Below are 6,927 nucleotides of genomic sequence, written 5' to 3' on the forward strand. Positions count from 1 at the left end.
TCCGGTAACCCCCCGGTACTCCGGTAAAATCCTGATTTCACCCAGAACGTTTCCGATATCCAAATATAGGCTTCCAATATATCAATCTTTATGTCTCGACCATTTCGAGACTCCTCGTCATGTCCGTGATCAAATCCGGGACTCCGAAAAACCTTCGGTACATCAAAACACCAAAACCCTAATTACGATCGTCACCGAACTTTAAGCGTGCGGACCCTATGGGTTCGAGAACTATGTAGACATGACCGAGACACGTCTCCGGTCAATAACCAATAGCAGAACCTAGATGCTCATATTGGATCCTACATATTCTACGAAGATCTTTATCGGTCAGACCGCATAACAACATACGTTGTTCCCTTTGTCATCGGTATGTTACTTGCCCGAGATTCGATCGTCGGTATCTCAATACCTAGTTCAATCTCGTTACCGGCAAGTCTCTTTACTCGTTTCGTAATACATCATCCTGCAACTAACTTATTAGTTGCAATGCTTGCAAGGCTTGAGTGATGTGCATTACTGAGAGGGCCCAGAGATACCTCTCTGACAATCGGAGTGACAAATCCTAATCTCGAAATACGCCAACCCAACAAGTACCTTCGGAGACACGTGTAGAGCACCTTTATAATCACCCAGTTACGTTGTGAAGTTTGGTAGCACACAAAGTGTTCCTCCGGTAAACGGGAGTTGCATAATCTCATAGTCATAGGAACATGTATAAGTTATGAAGAAAGCAATAGCAACGAACTAAACGATCAAGTGCTAAGCTAACGGAATGGGTCAAGTCAATCACATCATTCGCCTAATGATGTGATGCCGTTAATCAAATGACAACTCATGTCTATGGTTAGGAAACATAACCATCTTTGATTAACGAGCTAGTCAAGTAGAGGCATACTAGCGACTCTCTGTTTTTGTCTATGTATTCACACATGTATTATGTTTCCGGTTAATACAATTCTAGCATGAATAATAAACATTTATCATGATATAAGGAAATAAATAATAACTTTATTATTGCCTCTAGGGCATATTTCCTTCAGTCTCCCACTTGCACTAGAGTCAATAATCTAGATTACACAGTAATGATTCTAACACCCATGGAGCCTTGGTGCTGATCATGTTTTGCTCGTGGAAGAGGCTTAGTCAGCGGGTCTGCAACATTCAGATCCGTATGTATCTTGCAAATTTCTATGTCTCCCACTTGGACTAAATTCTGAATGGAATTGAAGCGTCTCTTGATGTGTTTGTTTCTCTTGTGAAATCTGGATTCCTTTGCCAAGGCAATTGCACCAGTATTGTCACAAAAGATTTTCATTGGACCCGATGCACTAGGTATGACACCTAGATCGGATATGAACTCCTTCATCCAGACTCCTTCATTTGCTGCTTCCGAAGCAGCTATGTACTCCGCTTCACATGTAGATCCCTCCACGGCGCTTTGTTTAGAACTGCACCAACTGACAGCTCCACCGTTCAGTAAAAACACGTATCCGGTTTGCGATTTAGAATAGTCCGGATCAGTGTCAAAGCTTGCATCAACGTAACCATTTACGATGAGCTCTTTGTCACCTCCATATATGAGAAACATATCCTTAGTCCTTTTCAGGTATTTCAGGATGTTCTTGACCACTGTCCAGTGATCCACTCCTGGATTACTTTGATACCTCCCTGCTAGACTTATAGCAAGGCACACATCAGGTCTGGTACACAACATTGCATACATGATAGAGCCTATGGCTGAAGCATAGGGAACATCTTTCATTTTCTCTCTATCTTCTGCGGTGGTCGGACATTGAGTCTTACTCAACTTCACACCTTGTAACACAGGCAAGAACCCTTTCTTTGCTTGATCCATTTTGAACTTCTTCAAAACCTTGTCAAGGTATGTGCTTTGTGAAAGTCCAATTAAGCGTCTTGATCTATCTCTATAGATCTTAATGCCCAATATGTAAGCAGCTTCACCGAGGTCTTTCATTGAAAAACTCTTATTCAAGTATCCCTTTATGCTATCCAGAAATTCTACATCATTTCCAATCAATAATATGTCATCAACATATAATATCAGAAATGCTACAGAGCTCCCACTCACTTTCTTGTAAATACAGGCTTCTCCAAAAGTCTGTACAAAACCAAATGCTTTGATCACACTATCAAAGCGTTTATTCCAACTCCGAGAGGCTTGCACCAGTCCATAAATGGATCGCTGGAGCTTGCACACTTTGTTAGCTCCCTTTGGATCGACAAAACCTTCTGGTTGCATCATATACAACTCTTCTTCCAGAAATCCATTCAGGAATGCAGTTTTGACATCCATTTGCCAAATTTCATAATAATAAAATGCGGCAATTGCTAACATGATTCGGACAGACTTAAGCATCGCTACGGGTGAGAAGGTATCATCGTAGTCAATCCCTTGAACTTGTCGAAAACCTTTTGCAACAAGTCGAGCTTTGTAGACAGTAACATTACCGTCAGCGTCAGTCTTCTTCTTGAAGATCCATTTATTCTCAATTGCTTGCCGATCAATGGGCAAGTCAACCAAAGTCCACACTTTGTTCTCATACATGGATTCCATCTCAGATTTCATGGCTTCTAGCCATTTTGCGGAATCTGGGCTCACCATCGCTTCTTCATAGTTGTAGGTTCATCATGATCTAGTAGCATGACTTCCAGAACAGGATTACCGTACCACTCTGGTGCGGATCTTACTCTGGTTGATCTACGAGGTTCGGTAGTAACTTGATCTGAAGTTTCATGATCATTATCATTAGCTTCATCACTAATTGGTGTAGGTGTCACAGAAACCAGTTTCTGTGATGTACTACTTTCCAATAAGGGAGCAGGTACAATTACCTCATCAAGTTCTACTTTTCTCCCACTCACTTCTTTCAAGAGAAACTCCTTCTCTAGAAAAACTCCAAATTTAGCAACAAAAGTTTTGCCTTCTGATCTGTGATAGAAGGTGTACCCAATAGTCTCCTTTGGGTATCCTATGAAGACACATTTCTCCGATTTGGGTTCGAGCTTATCAGGTTGAAGCTTTTTCACATAAGCATCGCAGCCCCAAATTTTCAGAAACGACAACTTTGGTTTCTTGCCAAAGCACAGTTCATAAGGCGTCGTCTCAACGGATTTCGATGGTGTCCTATTTAACGTGAATGCAGCCGTCTCTAAAGCATAACCCCAAAACGATAACGGTAAATCAGTAAGAGACATCATAGATCGCACCATATCTAATAAAGTATGATTACGACATTCAGACACACCATTAGGCTGTGGTGTTCCAGGTGGCGTGAGTTGCGAAACTATTCCGCATTGTTTCAAATGTAGAACAAACTCGTAACTCAAATATTCTCCTCCACGATCAGATCGTAGAAACTTTATTTTCTTGTTACGATGATTTTCAACTTCACTCTGAAATTCTTTGAACTTTTCAGATGTTTCAGACTTATGTTTCATTAAGTAGATATACCCATATCTGCTTAAATCATCTGTGAAGGTGAGAAAATAACGATATCCGCCACGAGCCTCAACATTCATTGGACCACATACATCCGTATGTATGATTTCCAACAAATCCGTTGCTCTCTCCATAGTACCGGAGAACGCCATTTTAGTCATCTTACCCATGAGGCACAGTTCGCAAGTACCAAGTGATTCATAATCAAGTAGTTCCAAAAGTCCATCAGTATGGAGTTTCTTCATGCGCTTTACACCGATATGACCTAAACGGCAGTGCCACAAATAAGTTGCAGTATCATTATCAACTCTGCATCTTTTAATTTCAACATTATGAATATGTGTATCACTACTATCGAGATTCATCAAAAATAGACCACTCTTCAAGGGTGCATGACCATAAAATATATTACTCATATAAATAGAACAACCATTATTCTCTGATTTAAATGAATAACCGTCTCGCATCAAACAAGATCCTGATATAATGTTCATGCTCACGCTGGAACCAAATAACAATTATTTAGGTCTAATACTAATCCCGAAGGTAGATGTAGAGGTAGCGTGCCGACTGCGATCACATCGACTTTGGAACCATTTCCCACACGCATCGTCACCTCGTCCTTAGCCAATCTTTGCTTAATCCGTAGCCCCTGTTTTGAGTTGCAAATGTTAGCAACAGAACCAGTATCAAATACCCAGGTGCTACTGCGAGCATTAGTAAGGTACACATCAATAACATGTATATCACATATACCTTTGTTCACTTTGCCATCCTTCTTATCCGCCAAATACTTGGGGCAGTTCCGCTTCCAGTGACCAGTCTGCTTGCAGTAGAAGCACTCAGTCTCAGGCTTAGGTCCAGACTTGGGTTTCTTCTCCTGAGCAGCAACTTGTTTGCTGTTCTTCTTGAAGTTCCCTTTCTTCTTCCCTTTGCCCTTTTTCTTGAAATTGGTGGTCTTATTAACCATCAACACTTGATGCTCCTTCTTGATTTCTACCTCCACGACTTTTAGCATCGCGAAGAGCTCAGGAATAGTTTTATTCATCCCTTGCATATTATAGTTCATCATGAAGCTTTTGTAGCTTGGTGGCAGTGATTGAAGAACTCTGTCAATGACACTATCAACAGGAAGATTAACCCCCAATTGAGTCAAGTGATTATGATACCCAGACATTTTGAGTATATGTTCACTGACAGAACTATTTTCCTCCATCTTGCAGCTATAGAACTTATTGGGGACTTCATATCTCTCAATCCGGGCATTTGCTTGAAATATTAACTTCAACTCCTAGAACATCTCATATGCTCCATGACGTTCAAAACGTCGTTGAAGACCAAGTTCTAAGCCATAAAGCATGGCACACTGAACTATCGAGTAGTCATCAGCTTTGCTCTACCAGACGTTCATAACATCTGGTGTCGCTCCTGCAGCAGGCTTGGCACTTAGCGGTGCTTCCAGGACGTAATTCTTCTGTGCAGCAATGAGGATAATCCTCAAGTTACGGAACTAGTCCATGTAATTTCTACCATCATATTTCAACTTCGCTTTCTCAAGGAACACATTAAAATTCAATGGAACAACAACACGAGCCATCTATCTAAAATCAAACATAGACAAGCAAGATACTATCAGGTACTAAGTTCATGATAAATTTAGGTTCAATTAATCATATTACTTAAGAACTCCCACTTAGAAAGATATCCCTCTAATCCTCTAAGTGATCACGTGATCCAAATCAACTAAACCATGTCCGATCATCACGTGAGATGGAGTAGTATCAATGGTGAACATCAATATGTTGATCATATCTACTATATGATTCACGCTCGACCTTTCGGTCTCCGTGTTCCGAGGCCATATCTGTTATATGCTAAGCTCGTCAAGTTAAATATGAGTATTCCACGTGTGCAACTGTTTTACACCCGTTGTATTTGAACGTAGAGCCTATCACACCCGATCATCACGTGGTGTCTCAGCACGAAGAACTTTCGCAACGGTGCATACTCAGGGAGAACACTTATACTTTGATAATTTAGTGGGGGATCATCTTATAATGCTACCGTCAATCAAAGCAAGATAAGATGCATAAAAGATAAACATCACATGCAATCAATATAAGTGATATGATATGGCCATCATCATCTTGTGCTTGTGATCTCCATCTCCGAAGCACCTTCATGATCACCATCGTCACCGGCGCGACACCTGTCGTCTCGCCAATCTTATGCTTCCACGACTATCGCTACCGCTTAGTGATAAAGTAAAGCATTACAGCGCAATTACATTGCATACAATAAAGCGACAACCATATGGCTCCTGCCAGTTGCCGATAACTCGGTTACAAAACATGATCATCTCATACAATAAAATTTAGCATCATGTCTTGACCATATCACATCACAACATGCCATGCAAAAACAAGTTAGACGTCCTCTACTTTGTTGTTGCAAGTTTTACGTGGCTGCTACGGGCTTAGGAAGAACCGTTCTTACCTACGCATCAAAACCACAACTATAGTTTGTCAAGTTGGTGCTATTTTAACCTTCGCAAGGACCGGGCGTAGCCACACTTGGTTCAACTAAAGTTGGAGAAACTGACACCCGCCAGCCACCTGTGTGCAAAGCACGTCGGTAGAACTAGTCTCGCGTAAGCGTACGCGTAATGTCGGTCCGGGCCGCTTCATCCAACAATACCGCCGAACCAAAGTATGACATGCTGGTAAGCAGTATGACTTATATCGCCCACAACTCACTTGTGTTCTACTGGTGCACAACATCAACGCATAAAGCCTAGGCTCGGATGCCACTGTTGGGGAACGTAGTAATTTCAAAAAATTTCCTACGCTCACGCAAGATCATGGTGATGCATAGCAACGAGAGGGGAGAGTGTTGTCTACGTACCCTCATAGACCGGCAATGGAAGTGTTGACACAACGTAGAGGAAGTAGTCGTACGTCTTCCCGATCCGATCGATCAAAGTACCGAACGTACGACACCTTCGAGTTCTGCACACGTTCAACTCAGTGACGTCCCTCAAGTTCTGATCCAGCAAAACATTGAGGGAGAGTTTCGTCAGCACGACGGCGTGATGATGGTGATGATGTTCTACTAACGCAGGGCTTCGCCTAAGCACCGCTACGATATAACCGAGGTGGAATATGGTGGAAGGGGGCACCACACACGGCTAAGGAACGATCACGAGGATCAACTTGTGTGTCATGGGGTGCCCCCTTGCCTCAGTATATAAAGGAGGGAGAGGGGGAGGTGCGGCCGGCCCTATGGGTGCGCCTGGAGGAGTCCTACTCCAACCGGGAGTAGGACTCCCCCCTCTTGCCTTGTTGGAAAAGGAAGGAGGAAGGGAGAAAGAGGAAAGGGGGGCGCCGCCCCCCTTCCTTGTCCTATTCAGACTAGGGGGAGGGGGTGCACGGCCTGCCCTGGCCGGCCCTCCTCTTCTCCCTTAT

This window comes from Triticum dicoccoides, chromosome 6A (assembly GCF_002162155.2).
Source record: "Triticum dicoccoides isolate Atlit2015 ecotype Zavitan chromosome 6A, WEW_v2.0, whole genome shotgun sequence".
NCBI lineage: Eukaryota > Viridiplantae > Streptophyta > Magnoliopsida > Poales > Poaceae > Triticum > Triticum dicoccoides.